We start from the raw sequence: 14,937 nt of genomic DNA, 5'->3' as shown, positions 1-14,937 counted from the left end.
CGGAACCACCGCCGCCAGCGTAGTGCACTGTGGGAAAGGAATCAGGAAGGGGGGGCTAGCGCGGGCTGGGGGAGGGGGTACGGGGGGGGCGGCGGTGGGAAAAGGTGGGAACCGATGCGCCGCAGCGCCTTCTGGGATCGTCGAAAGGCGGGGGCGGGTGATGACGTCACCATCCCGGGAGCAGACTTCCGTGGGGCCTCAGTCTCCGGTAGGCCTGCCCCCTAGCGCCGCGGGGGAGGGGAAGAAAAGGGAGGGGAGAAGGGAGGGGAGGAGAAAAGAGGGCAGAAGAGAGGATGCTTTTACTGGGACTCCTCTCCCCATCTCTTGGGAGTTGAGAGGCCTGAGAGGAAGGATCCTTGGCGGTTTGGGGCTGAACTTTCCAGGGAGCTAGCTTCGCCAGCTGGCTCAAACCTCCTCCGGGAAACCCTGAAGCCAAGTTACAGTCCCGGCCCTCTGCCCTTCCCCCCACTTTCTAAAAGGCTCTTGGACATGTGTGAAATCTGTTTTCTAGGATTTCCTCTATGTTTGCTTCCAACTCTGAAGCTGGTTATTCCTGCAAGGGGCTATGGGAAGGTTATTTAGTGCAGCCCCGAAGAACTGTGGGAAACTGCTTTCTCTAAGCGGAACAATGAAAAAAGCACCTGCCCCGGACCAATTAACCTGTTAATGGGCCACTTTCCGGCTTTATTCTTTAAGCACCACCTGAACCCAATCTGGCGCCTTCTGGCTCTAACTTTGTGCTCCTCTAATTGTTCTATTGTTCCTCACGCTGAGCCGAAGAACGCTTTAGTGCTTAGCGCAGACTTAATTTGCGGGGCTAGCCCGCCTCTTGGTGTCTATTTAGGCAGATCCTCTGCAGTTGTAAGAATAAAGAACGCTTTAATTAAGCTAGAAAACACGGAGTACCGATAATCCTTCCACACGTTAAGTTCTGTCCACTCGTCTTAGAGGAAAGGGAACCGAAGTGTAAACGGCGAAATCTCTTGCCCAAGCTCAGTCGGCTGAGAGTATTTTCTGAGTACCAGCTGTGTGCCAGGCAAGTGCTAAGGCAGCAAAGCCCGAAGTCGTGCCCTTGGGGATCTCCGGAGCAAAGGAGTAGAAACGACACACACAAGGCAGGATAAACTGCAAACGATCAGTAGAGGGAAGGCGCTAGATTTAAGGGAGCTCAGGGAAAGCTTCTTATAGAAGGGAGGATTTTCGCTGGATTCGCAGAAAGCCAGGTCACCTAAGGAGTAGCTACAGAAGTCAAATTTGAATCCAGGACCTCCGACTCATTGATTTCGACATATGCAGAAAAGGCTTTGTTTGTTTTTAAGTTTTTTGATAGGTTCTATATCCCCATAGTACCTAATAACCTTTCTCTTCCCAAAGAGGCATGCCATATGACAAATAGTATTTTTAGAGTTTGGTCGGGAAAAGTCCACATAAGTGAAAAGATCTAAAAAATTATGTGCAGTGTGTAACAACTCGACCTCCCAGCTCCATCAAAGGATAGGTTGCAGGTGTAAGGTCCCACTTGATCTTTATAAATTTTTAAATTAAAAAAAAATTTTAACCTATCATTTTATTCTTTAACATTGCAGTTACTGGCTACTCTTGATTCTGCATCCGTTCATATAGATTGTTCCATGTTTCTCGGTATTCATTGCATATATAATTTCTTACATTCATGCTGCAATTCATGTACCACAATTGATTTTAGCCACATTCCAATTTATGATCATCCACTTTATTTCCAATTCTTAGCTATCACAAAAACTGGTATTATAAATATTTTGGAGTATGTGGGGGCTTTTTTTTTTAATTTTTATTTAATAATTACTTGGGGCTTTTTTCTTATTGATGGTTTCCTTGAGGCATATAATCTTGGTAATGTCATTTCCAGTTCAAAGGGCATGGATATTTTAGTCACTGTATATTTATTATATTTAATCATGTATATTTATTATTGGTTTGAATATCTTGAATGCCAAACTCTTATTAGAGAAATTTTGATACAAAAATTTTTTCCCATTGGACCATTTTTCCTTTTTATCCTACATGCATTAATTTTTTTTTCTGAAGCTTTTCAATTTCAAGTAAATCAGTTATCTGTTTTCTCTTTTGTAATTTCCTTTTTCTCTTGGTTAAGAATACATCTCTTACGTGTTCCAAATCATTATTGATCAGAGAAATGCAAATTAAGACAACTCTGAGATACCACTACACACCTGTCAGATTGGCTAAGATGACAGGAAAAAATAATGATGAATGTTGGAGGGGATGCGGGAAAACTGGGACACTAATGCATTGTTGGTGGAGTTGTGAACGAATCCAACCATTCTGGAGAGCAATCTGGAATTATGCCCAAAAAATTATCAAAATGTGCATACCCTTTGATCCAGCAGTGTTTCTATTGGGCTTATATCCCAAAGAAATACTAAAGAAGGGAAAGGGACCTGTATGTGCCAAAATGTTTGTAGCAGCCCTGTTTGTAGTGGCTAGAAACTGGAAAATGAATGGATGCCCATCAATTGGAGAATGGCTGGGTAAATTGTGGTATATGAATGTTATGGAATATTATTGTTCTGTAAGAAATGACCAGCAGGATGAATACAGAGAGGCTTGGAGAGACCTACATGAACTGATGCTAAGTGAAATGAGCAGAACCAGGAGATCATTATACACTTCGACAACGATATTGTATGAGGACATATTTTGATGGAAGTGGATTTCTTTGACAAAGAGACCTGAGTTTCAATTGATAAATGACGGACAAAAGCAGCTACACCCAAAGAAAGAACACTGGGAAACGAATGTGAATTATCTGCATTTTTGTTTTTCTTCCCGGATTATTTATACCTTCTGAATCCAATTCTCCCTACGCAACAAGAGAACTGTTCGGTTCTGCAAACATATATTGTATCTAGGATATACTGCAACATATCCAACATATAAAGGACTGCTTGCCATCTAGGGGAGGGGGTGGAGGGAGGGAGGGGAAAAAAAATCGGAACAGAAATGAGTGTCAATATAATGTAATTATTAAATAAAAAATTAAAAAAAAAATGAAAATCTGAAAAAAAAAAAAAAAAAAGAATACATCTCTTACCTATAGAAGTCCTGTACTTAACACTGTATTGCTTCTCAAATAGTACTTTAATTTCAGCAAAGCATTTAACAAGGATTCCCACACTGAGTCATTAGTGAGTCAGGGCCATCCTGGAGGAAAATTTATGATAGTGTGACAATAGAGATCTGGTCTTAGCCCTATACTGTTTAACATTTTTATCAATTTGAATATAAAATTTGCTTAGTACAAGATGATACAAACCTGTCATTAAATGACTTAAGTATCCAAAGTGATCTCAACAGTTTACATCAATGGACTGAGCAAATAAAAACTGAATTTAACCAGGACAAATAGAATTACAGTTTAAATCAGGAAGGTACCTTAGAAATAATATAACCCAATTCCCTATTTTACAGATGAGGAAACTGAGGCATAGGGATCTGCCCAAGAGCACCCACATAGTACCTGGCAGAACTGGAATTCAATCTCAGTTCTATATCTAATATATAATGCTCTCCTAAACTGCATTAAGAGAGGTATAGCTTTCAGAATGAAGGAGATAAAGGTCCACTTATTTCTTATCTAATCAAACCTAAACTGTTGGATCACAGTATTCAGTTATGGGCACAATATTTTAAGAAAAACATAGACAAGCTGAAACTTTCAGAGAAAAATAATCAAGATCATGAAGGAACAGGAGAATGGGCCATATAAAGTTTGGTGAAGGGATTTTTTAACCTGGAGAAGGGAGGATTCAAGTATCTTAAGCACTTTAATATAAATAAAGGATTAGATTTTTTTCTGTTTGGCCAATTGAGTCTATAAGTTTGCCATTTATGCCTTAATTCAAATTATGCTCTAATGTTAAATTACCTTGAGTCAAATACAATCTCTGGACTATTCTATGAGAAAATTCCTTTCACATTGCCACCAAACGATCAATGATCCTTTGGATCCAGCCTCTAGATATATCTTTAAAAGATTTTAAATGCCAGAAATAGGAGTGTATCCTAGAGGCACTAGAGAGTCACCAAAAGATTTCTGAGCAAGGGAATATTGTGGTCAGACCTGTATTTTATGAATAGCAATTTGGCAGTATTCTCCTATGTGGAGGACAGATTGGAGAGGGGAGGGATTAAAGACAGGAAAATCATTTATAAAGCTATGGCAAAATCTGAATGAGAGGTGATGAGGACCTGAATTAGGGTGCTGTTCATGTGAGTGGACAGGGAAGAATGGCTGTAGAAGGCAGAATGAGATTTGGGAATTGATTGGAGATGAGATCTGAGAGTAAAGATGGATGACTCCAAGATTATCAACCTAAGTGGCAATGGAAATAAAATATGTGGATAGGAGAAATACTGCAGAGATTGGATGTGGAAGCCAAAGGAAAAGAAAGAGTTGATGACTGATTCAATGTTTTAAGTCGAGGTGACTAGGCAGATAGTGGTGCCATTAAAAGAAATTGGAAAGTTTGGAAGATGGATAGGTTTAGGGAGGAAAATGTTGATTTCCATTTAGCACTTGTTGAATTTAAGGTGTAGACAGAATTTCCAGGTGGAAATACCGTTTGGGAAATTAGATATACCTGTGAGAGCTTGTGGCTAGAAATGTATATTTAGGAGTCATCTGCATAGAAGTAGTAATTGAACCCTTGGAAGTAAATGAACTCTTTGTGAGAGTGTATAAAATAGGAAAAGAGTGCTTCAGTTGAAGTCTTGATGAAAACACACATTTAATAGATTAGGAGAACAAGGAACCAATGAAGGAAATAGAGTAGCTAAAGAGGAAAGAGGAGATTCAGGAGGGATTCATAATAATTCTACTACCCTTCCCTTTTGTTGACTATGGTATGAAGCATATATTTTAAAGATCTGTTTCAGTGGAGGGGAAGTGGAGCATTAAGAATGTTAAAAACTGATGAGAGAAATAATCGAAGTTCCTGTTTTGGAAATTATTGAAAGGTAAAATGTGGAACAATACATAATGCCTTACATCTATTGGATACAACAAATAAATGTTTGTTGAATATGCTTTCCATTTTAAAAAATTCTCATAATTTTACCTTTAGCTACTAAAACTACATTAGGGAAACCAAGAAACTCATAATTGCTTGAAGCTACAAACAATGGAAATGAGTCATTTATTTCATTTTTGCAAAGCTGAAGTGCTTGAACTAAGAGAAAAAAGATGTGGGATGATGGTGAGTCATTTCAGTTACAGAAATAAGATAGCAGGATGGTTTATCTGTGGACCCCACAGAAAAGTAGTAGGATAGGTTGGGATCTTCCTAGAAAAAAAAGATGACATCATATGGCTTCTCACCCACACTGAAGAAAAGTATATGATTTTATTCTGGATGGAGACCTTTAAAAAACAATTCTTTTTAAAGATAAAGTGTTCTCATCACAAGGGGACCCAGATGACCTGAAAAACAACTGCTTTAAAACCCTAATTATTCATCTCCCTGCTTCCATTTCCTCTCCTCCTCTCACTATCCATCTTCTATACTATTGCCAGATTGATATTCCTAAAGCAAAGAGATAACCTTATCACTTTCCGGTTTAAAAAAAATCTTAAGTGGTTCCTGATTATTATTATTAGCAACCTAAGATAAAATAAAATATATCCAGCCTGGCATCTTTATAAGATTTGGCCTGATGGTCTTGAGATCACCATGACAGTTTCTGCTCAAAGGAGACTATGGTTTATAGAATCTATGAGTGTAATGCCGAAAAATTGAGCAAGATAGAGATTAGAGAGTATTTAATAATTTATTAAATGGAGAGATATACTGTGACCAATGGATCCATGTTTGGTCCCAGGGCTGAATGAGACTATCATCTCCAAGAATTCAGCAAACAGAGTTTTCAATGACATATATACACCTGGCTCAGACAAAGAGGGTAGACTGAGGCAGGGGTGGAGTCAGGGTACTGAGAGCAGAATGGGATTCTGGCAGAGTCGGGTGAGCCTCTGGAGAAGGGATGACAAATCAGGGGGAGGCATCCCGGAAATGGGGAGAGGCATCTTGATAGGACAGTATCTGATATTTTAATTGCTTGGGATGGGAGAGGCATTCTGATGTTCTATCAAGTATTCTGATAAAGAGGGAGGGGAGGTTTTGCAGAATTGAGAAGCAGGAAAACTGAGGCAGGACTGAGTCAGGATAATTAGGAAAACTGAGTCAGGACAATAAAAGAGAACTGTGCATAACATGAGTAAAAAAAAAAATGCTGGCAATATTTTTTTTAAGATTTGTGCACCAGAAAGAGAACCATGGGAACAGAGTGTGGAACACAACATCGCATTCTCACTCTCTCTGTTGTTATTTGCTTGCATTTTGTGTTGTTTCTCAGTTTTTCTTTTCCTTCCTTCTTGATCTGATTTTTCTTGTGCAACAAGATAACTATATAAATATGTACACATAAATTGGTTCTAACATGTATTTAACATGTATTGGACTATCTGCTCATTGAGGGAGGGGATGGTGGAAGGAGGGGAAAATTTGGAACAAAAGGTTAGGCAAGGGTCAATGTTGGAAAAATTATCCATGCATATGTTTTCTAAATGAAAAGCTTTAATAAAAAAAATTTTTTTTAAGATTTGTGCACTTGTGTATCTACAAATACCTTGCTGTTTTCCCTGTATTTATGTCCCCCAAGAATCAATCCTCTGTGAACCCTGACATGGAAAGCATCCAATTCCCCAGGGCCACCAAAATGAGGGTATAGATACCTCACTTTCTGAAGGACACCTGCAGAATTTTCTGTAGAATTGACCTGTGTCACTGTGCTTCCCATCACTGAGTAGACTCTCCTCCCTTTCCCTTTCCTCCTCTTCCCTATTGCTTGTCAATAAAGTTTTGCATGGAACCAAATCCTGTTGTTTTATCCATTATTCTCCGCATTGTAACTCATTCAATCTCTTGTTGAACCAGAGCCTTCCTTTAAACATAAACCTGCTCAGTATTCAGCCCGGTACAGCCTGTAAGTAGCCAAGGAACATGACACCCTGAGCCCAGAAAGCAAGAATCCACAGAGAGCCCGGGGTTTCCCTGGAGGAACTCCCTCCTGCCAGAGGAGTGTCCCAAAAAGCTCCTAAAGCCCCTGGCACCCGATTCTCACCATCTCTTCCTCCCCTCCTCCTCTAGGTGCCTTAGTCCAGCAGGGCTCCTGGCAGCTCCCCCTGCCGCTCTGAGCTCTCCCTTCAGGCTCCCCTTTTGCTGATCCCCTCACTTGCATTTCCCTGGTGAAATTACTTTGCTTTGACATACAGTTTGCATTAACGTAATCTTTCTGCATATTGGGCAGGGACAGTTTAGAAACTTGGCCAAGTCACATAACCACTGTTCACTCTGGTTTCTTCATCTGTAAAATGGGGATAATATTACCTACCTCACAGGGTCGTTGTGAGGGGCAAATGACATCATAATTATAAAGTGCTTAACACTACCTACCTCACAGGGTTGTGAGGGGCAAATGACATCATAATTATAAAGTACTTAATACTACCTACCTCACAGGATTGTTGTGAGGGGCAAATGACATCATAATTATAAAGTGCTTAATACTACCTACCTCACAGGGTTGTTGTGAGGGGCAAATGACATCATAATTATAAAGTACTCAATACTACCTACCTCACAGGGTTGTTGTGAGGGGCAAATGACATCATAATTATAAAGTGCTTAATACTACCTACCTCACAGGGTTGTGAGGGGCAAATGACATAATAATTATAAAGTGCTTAATACTACCTACCTCACAGGGTTGTGAGGGGCAAATGACATAATTATCAAGTGCTTAATACTACCTACCTCACAGGGGTGTTGTGAGGGGCAAGTGAGATAATAATTATAAAGTGCTTAGTGTGGTGCCCAGAACATAATAAGTGCTTTACAAGTTAGCTATTATTGTTATTCCATGTCCCAATATTGAGTTATTTATCAACAAGAATGTGGCTTCTCAGTCCCTTTCTGCATGTTGGGAAGGCTGATTAAAAGAGACAAATCTGTTCCCAGAATCCTGATGTCGAGTCAGTGTACACAGTGAAGAAACCTTGAATGAGATTTGCCTTCGTCTCTTTTTGAGAGTGGGTACAATGCTTTGTGTGTATCAACAGAGGTAAATGCAGAGACAACCTTAATGAAGATGTATTTTGTCAACTGAAAGATTTCCTTGGCAAGGCTGCACTCTGCCTTGGTCTAACAATGTAGTATATTTAGAATGGTGTTTCATCAAGCACAGCCCTCTCTGAAGAAAGCTCTAGCTTGGAGCTGCCTGAGTCACTCCCTGTTCTGGAGTCCTCACACCCACTCGCTCCTGTCCTGGAGTCATCCCCAGAACTTCCTAGCCACAGAGGCAATGCTTCAGAAGCCCTCACTGCCATTGCAAATCGGAATCAGTAATCTAATAGCTACAGCAGAAAAGTTTGCTGGAACAGGAACAAAAAGTACTCTATCAGGTGCCCCTGGTGCTAATTTGAGATTAAAGAAATACTTGAATAATAATATAGAACCTGTGATACTCCATAGAATCCCAGGTGTCTCTGTGGGTTCAAATCCACATAAAACAAAGTTCACAGTCCCCTACCCAAGTATCTATTTTTTCTCTACTCAGCCAGAGGATATAGTTAGATCAAATCAAAGATTTGATGGAATGACAGTAAAAATATATGCAATAAAAAATTTCCCCCCAAACAAAGAGCAAATATACCTTCTCACATTAAAGAGAATGAATAAACAAATAGGTATCATGCATGAGGGGCCCACACATGGAAATGTGGGTTAATGACAACTCACACATATGATGCTGCAGGATGTCATGTGGTAATGTTTTTGCATTTATTCTTAGTGGGTCTGCTTCTCACTGAGTATCTCTTCTAGGCAGAGTGCTCTGTCGGGCTTCCTAGACTACTAGTAGTCAATCATACTTCAGTCATGACCTATTGTGGCTGGAACATCTCTTTAGTCAAGTCTTTCCTGATTCCTTGACTGTGAGGGCTCTCCCCTCCTTGGCTATCTTATATTCAGCCATTCTATATTAATTTTATATTTATTCTGTATTCAAATTTATGTACATGCTATCTCTTACAGAGAAAGCCCTTTCAGAAGAGGAATTGTTTCACTTCTTATATTTTTTTTTTTTAAATTTTTTATTTAATAATTACATTATATTGACACTCATTTCTGTTCCGATTTTTTTCCCCTCCCTCCCTCCACCCCCTCCCCTAGATGGCAAGCAGTCCTTTATATGTTGGATATGTTGCAGTATATCCTAGATACAATATATGTTTGCAGAACCGAACAGTTCTCTTGTTGCGTAGGGAGAATTGGATTCAGAAGGTATAAATAATCCGGGAAGAAAAACAAAAATGCAGATAGTTCACATTCGTTTCCCAGTGTTCTTTCTTTGGGTGTAGCTGCTTTTGTCCATCATTTATCAATTGAAACTCAGGTCTCTTTGTCAAAGAAATCCACTTCCATCAAAACATGTCCTCATACAATATCGTTGTCGATCACTTCTTATATTTTGTATTTATACACCTAGCAACCTAGCATAGGGCCTGATAAATATTGGCACTTAAAAAAAATTCATTAGTTGATTGATTAAAAATGGGGACCAATTTAATAGTACTTAGTGCTGGTAGAAGAAGACTCAACATATCCCAGGCATCAGATTTCTAGGAAACCTAGAAACTTCATAATGGCAAAACATAATGTGCAGACAAAAATGTAAATACCCTTATATATTAAAATTCTTCGTCTGATTGAGACATTATATAACTACTAGCTCCTTTGGAGGCAAAAAGAACATGTGCCAGAAGACACACATACTCTCTCTTTCAGTCTCTCTCTGTCTCTCTGTCTCTGTCTCTGTATCTCTCTCTGTCTCTGTCTCTATGTGTCTCTCTGTCTCTGTCTCTCTGTCTCTGTCTCTCTCTCTCTGTCTCTGTCTGTCTCTGTCTCTGTCTCTATCTCTGTCTCTATCTCTGTCTCTCTGTGTCTTTGTCTCTGTCTCTGTCTCTCTCTCTCTCTCTCTCTCTCTCTCTCTCTCTCTTCTCTCCTTTCCGTCTTTTCCTCCCCACAGCAGGCTCCTATGCTGGAGTTTGCAGATTCCCAAAGCCCCTTTCCCAGTCTCTGGGATCTTCTGTTTCCTACAACCATTGCTACCACAACATGTTTCCATTTCCCTCTCTTGCCCCGCTCCGCAGTGGGAGTGCATATTAAGTTACCTTATAGTTAGAGACCCTCCTTCTCTGAGTTCTGCCAGTGCTCCCTCCAGCTGTGCTCCCTCCCTGCTTCAGAGGTATTTCTGCTCGGTAAATCTCTTTTCCTGGGAGGGTCAGCCTTCTAGGTGCAGGAAGCACAGCCACCCCTCACCTCTTCATCTCTTCACATCCCCCATACTCCTGCATTGGATTGCCAGCTGGCAATGGGCAAGGAAAAACAAACAACCTTTTATATTGTCTTTAGTCTCCTCCGGCCCCTGTTTTCCCTGACTTGGCCTGCAGGAATGTGGCCCTGGAGGTCTGATTAGTGTGGCAAGAAAACAAAAAAATTAGCATTAAAAAAAATATCCTTCTGGTTATCAGTCTTTAAATTCTACCATTAGCTTTTCAGGGCAAAGGACTGGACTAGGGGAGCAAGGTAGAGCAAACCATCGTTTTTTAAGTCAAGAAGGTAGAAGGCTGAAAAGGTTGTTCTCTATTTTAGGCGCCCAGGAATGATTTAATTAAAAGGAACCCTTTGCAAAGTTTATAATTCTCTTTTTCCCCCTGAGGCAATTGGGGTTAAGTGACTTGCCCAGGGTCATACAGCCAGAACGTGTTAAGTGACGAGGTCACCTTTGAACTTGAGTCCTCCTGACTTCAGAGCTGGTGCTGTACCCACTGCCCCTGCAAAGTTTATAATTCTGAAATGAAGTTTAGTTGTAGATTTTTTTTTAAGTGTCTGAAGTTTTAATTCCTTCAGTTTGATGAATAAAAATAATGTCCTTTATAATTAAAGACTCAATGAATGGTCGCCTTTTTAAAAAATTAAAAAAGTTCCTTGAGCTTGAACAACCCAATGTAATATGGTGCATGGGCTTACAAAAAGGAAGGATGCCAGGCTCAGGGAATGGTTAATGTTAGCGAGAGACAAAGCCAAGAGGGCGGGGGCTCCGACTTGTCGGCTCAGGCTCCTCCTTCCGCCGGTGCCAGCTTGGCAGGGGGGCCAGCCTCAGCCGAACATCTTCCTTCCTAGCCCTCTAGGTCACTAATATTGATGGGCATAGAGCTGATGAGTGTATTCATTTCTTAATGACTTGTTTATCAGTGACTGCATTCAAAAAATCCGAAAAGTGAGTTGAATTTTATCTTATGTTCAACTCACAACATTTTTGTTATTTCTATTTAGTAAATATTAAGTCTCAATGCTGCATCTAAAACCTCATTGGCTAGATAATAAATCACACTTTTCCATTTATTATCAATAATAGTTCTCATTTTTACTTAGTATTTTCAGTTTAAAAAAAGACCTTTTCCTTGCAACAATTCCAGGAGGCAGATAGTGTAAGTAGTGTAAGTTATATATATATATATATTTTTTTTTTTTTACCACATTTTACAGATAAGGAAACTAAGGCTCATAAAAGTGAAGTTGTGGTATCTACTGTGTGATCTTGGATGAGTAATTTCTATTCTCTGGGCCTTAATTTTTTCCTTTACAAACTGAAATGTCTGGACTTGGTGTCCAAGATCTCTTATTTACTCAGGTTCACACAGGTAGCAAGGAATTGAATCTTTTGGCTACATAATTTAGTGCTCTTTCCAATATACTACACTGTCTCTTAGTGTTTTATATACAAATAGGCTCATTGCCACATGTAATTTAGTTAGATTATTAGTTTCTAGCTGTTACCTTGCATTTATGTAGATACATTAATATGGGGAGAGGGGATGTCTAGTCCTGAGCTAAATCAGCCAAATCTAGAGAAATTGAAGTATAAAGAAGATTGCAGTCAAAAGAGGCAAAAGGAAGATACCTATACTAACAAGTAATTTTTTCCTAAACACCTGCTGCTCCATTCTGAAATGTGTGACTCTTCCCTGATAGAATTAAACGACAGCTCATTTGACTAAACACTGATCACCCAGGGTCATCTTTAAAAGCTAGCTTGTTAAACTCTGCAGCCTCTGACAGCAAGGAAGAGCGTTAAATATGCATCCGGAGAGAACAAGGCCTCGGGAGTGAGGGGGGGCACTGGCCCCCTGAGCTCCTTGTTGAGAAATCCCACCCGGGGCTCTGGGCTCAGGAGGGTCAGGACTCGGACTGGTGAGGAAAGAAGGGGCATCGAGGCCCAGAGGCAGGCTTGGCCTTGGCCAAGGTTCCCTGCGCATCTGACTCGCTGATGTTATACTTGTGCCTTCTCTTCCTAGGGATGAACGCTGTTTGTATTTGTAGAAAAGAGAGGTTCCAGCTTTATGGCAGCTGCCATTATTATACTCCCTTAATAAATGCCTGTGCTTTAAGCAAACCATATCTCCTAGTAGAATGTTAAGGGAAAGTTCACAATAGTTGTAGATGTATGATCCCACAGGGTACCCTAGGACTCGGAAGTTTCAGGTTTCTCTGGGTACTTAGTCTATGAGTATAAGTAAACATTGGAGAATAAGTAAATAATGCACAAAAATATGTTATCATTTGTTTTTGTGGTCCTGTTAGGGATATATAAGTGTATAATATATTGTTGGTGGAGCTGTGAACTGAGCCAACCATTCTGGAGAGCTATTTGAAACCATGCCCAAAGTTGCTACAAAACTGCTTATCTCTGATCTAACAGCGTTTCTACTGGTCCTGTATCCCAAAGAGATCTTAAAGGAGGGAAAGGGACCTTCATGTGCAAGAATGTTTGTGGCAGCCCTTTTTGTAGTGGCCAGAAACTGGAACCTGAGTGGATGCCCATCAATTGGAGAATGGCTGAATAAATTGTGGTATATGAATATTATGGAATATTATTGTTCTATAAGAAATGACCAGCAGGATGAATACAGAGAGACTTGTACAGACTTACATGAACTAATTAAAGTTAAGTGAACCGAGAAGAACCAGAAGATCGTTATACACAGCAACATCAATATTATATGATGATCAGTTCTGATGAACGGGATTCTTTTCAATTATGAGATGATTCAGGCCAATTCCAGTTGTCTTGTTTATGATGAAGAGAGCCATCTACACCCAGAGGGAGAACTATGGAGACTGAATATGAATCATAACACAGCTTTTTCACTTTTTTTTTCTTTGCTTGCAATTTGTTGTTTTATTTTTTTTCCTTTTTGATCCGATTTTTCTTGTGCAGCATGATAATTGTGAAAATATCTATAGAATTGTACATGTTTTGAAATGGACAAAGGACTGGTCTCCCCTTCCCTCCCTCAGTCTTTAGGTTAAAGGGCCTGGGGCTCACAGAGCGAAAGATCTGCTCAGCTAGATTAAAGGAGGTGTTTTGCACTTCAAAGTGCCTGCTCAACAATGAGGGGTATCTGTTGATAACCCAGACCTATAAACTATGTTAAACATCTACCATTGTATCTTTCCTCTGGTAAAGTCGAGTCACTGTTTAATGTCAAAATGTGCCAGCAAGGATGCTTATAAGGCTGTCCCTACTTCAGTTGGGCATGGAACCAGGCCAGAATCCTACTGGAGGTCTGTCCTGGCCATGCAGACCATCTAGCCCAGTTACAAATAAATTATTTCTAAATTATGAATTACTATGGACGTCTTGAATTTTATTGCCTGGGCTATTTCAGTTTAACATATATTTGGATTACTTGCCATCTAAGGGAGGGAGTAAGGGAAGGGAGGGAAAAAGTTTGGAACAAGGTTTTATAAGGGCAAATTTTTTTTTTTTTTTTGAGAAATGAAATCTTTATTTTTTTCATTATAGCTTTTTATTTACAAGATATATGCATGGGTAATTTTCCAGCATTGACAATTGCAAAATCTTTTGTTCCAATTTTTCCCCTTCTTCCCCCCCACCTCTTCCCCCAGATGGCAGATACAAGAGTAAATGTTGAAAATTACATATATGTTGTGAAAATACAAAGCTTTAAAAAAAAAAAAAGTGATTCTTCCCTTTCTCAAGTGAGAATGTCTTTTCATATCTTTTTTTAAACTCATAGTTATTTTTTATAATTTTGTAGTATTTTTTTTTTTTTTTTTGTAACACAAATAGCTCTGACTCCTACTTCCAGAAGACCAGGTAAGTTACCTTTTACTCTTCCTGCAGCATTCTCCAGATCCCTTAAGTTTGGGTATGGGTTTGGGGCATGTATCATGTGCTTCTCCAAATTATTGCAGCCCCCAAAGAATATTGTCTCCTCAATTGTAGCCGGTGGTTTCCTTCACTTCAGTTCCATTTATCCACTAACAAAAGTGCTTTTATACAGAAGTATTTATTTCAAACTATTTACTCCATGTTAAGCAGACCAAGAATTCCCAATCTCATTTTTAGTTTTTCTGTTTACATTGATTTAATCAGTGTATATATTGTTTTCTGGGCTTCGCTTATTACACTGTGTATCAGTTCATGCAAATCTTTCCATGCTTTTCTGTATCTGTCATATTTGTAATTCTTACAACACAGGGATACTCTATTACATCACAATTTGCTTAGATATTCCCCAATCAATGGGCATCTACATTAGCATCTACATCATTTCTAATTCTTTGCTATTATAAAAAACACCACTTTAAATATTTGATTTGGAAATAGTCTAAGCCTACAAATTCTGAGACACTTTGGAACACTAGCTTGAAACCGCAAGATATTTAGGAGTTCAACCCCACACCCCAACAGGTTCAAGGACCGGCTGCCCATCTGTTCCCTGAGGAC

At 39.6% G+C, this 14,937-nt stretch overlaps 1 long non-coding RNA gene across 1 annotated transcript; it reads left to right on the top strand.

The window, feature by feature from the left end:
* Positions 1 to 123: 123 nt before the first annotated feature.
* On the top strand, positions 124 to 6,935 carry LOC127554089 (uncharacterized). The gene is made up of 2 exons (XR_007951892.1): positions 124 to 208; positions 512 to 6,935. It is a non-coding gene; the product is annotated as an uncharacterized LOC127554089 (long non-coding RNA).
* Positions 6,936 to 14,937: the final 8,002 nt, after the last annotated feature.

This window comes from Antechinus flavipes, chromosome 1, assembly GCF_016432865.1.
Source record: "Antechinus flavipes isolate AdamAnt ecotype Samford, QLD, Australia chromosome 1, AdamAnt_v2, whole genome shotgun sequence".
Lineage (NCBI taxonomy): Eukaryota > Metazoa > Chordata > Mammalia > Dasyuromorphia > Dasyuridae > Antechinus > Antechinus flavipes.
The sequence above is the reverse complement of the archived record's forward strand: the minus strand, read 5'-3'. Positions and strand labels throughout refer to the sequence as shown.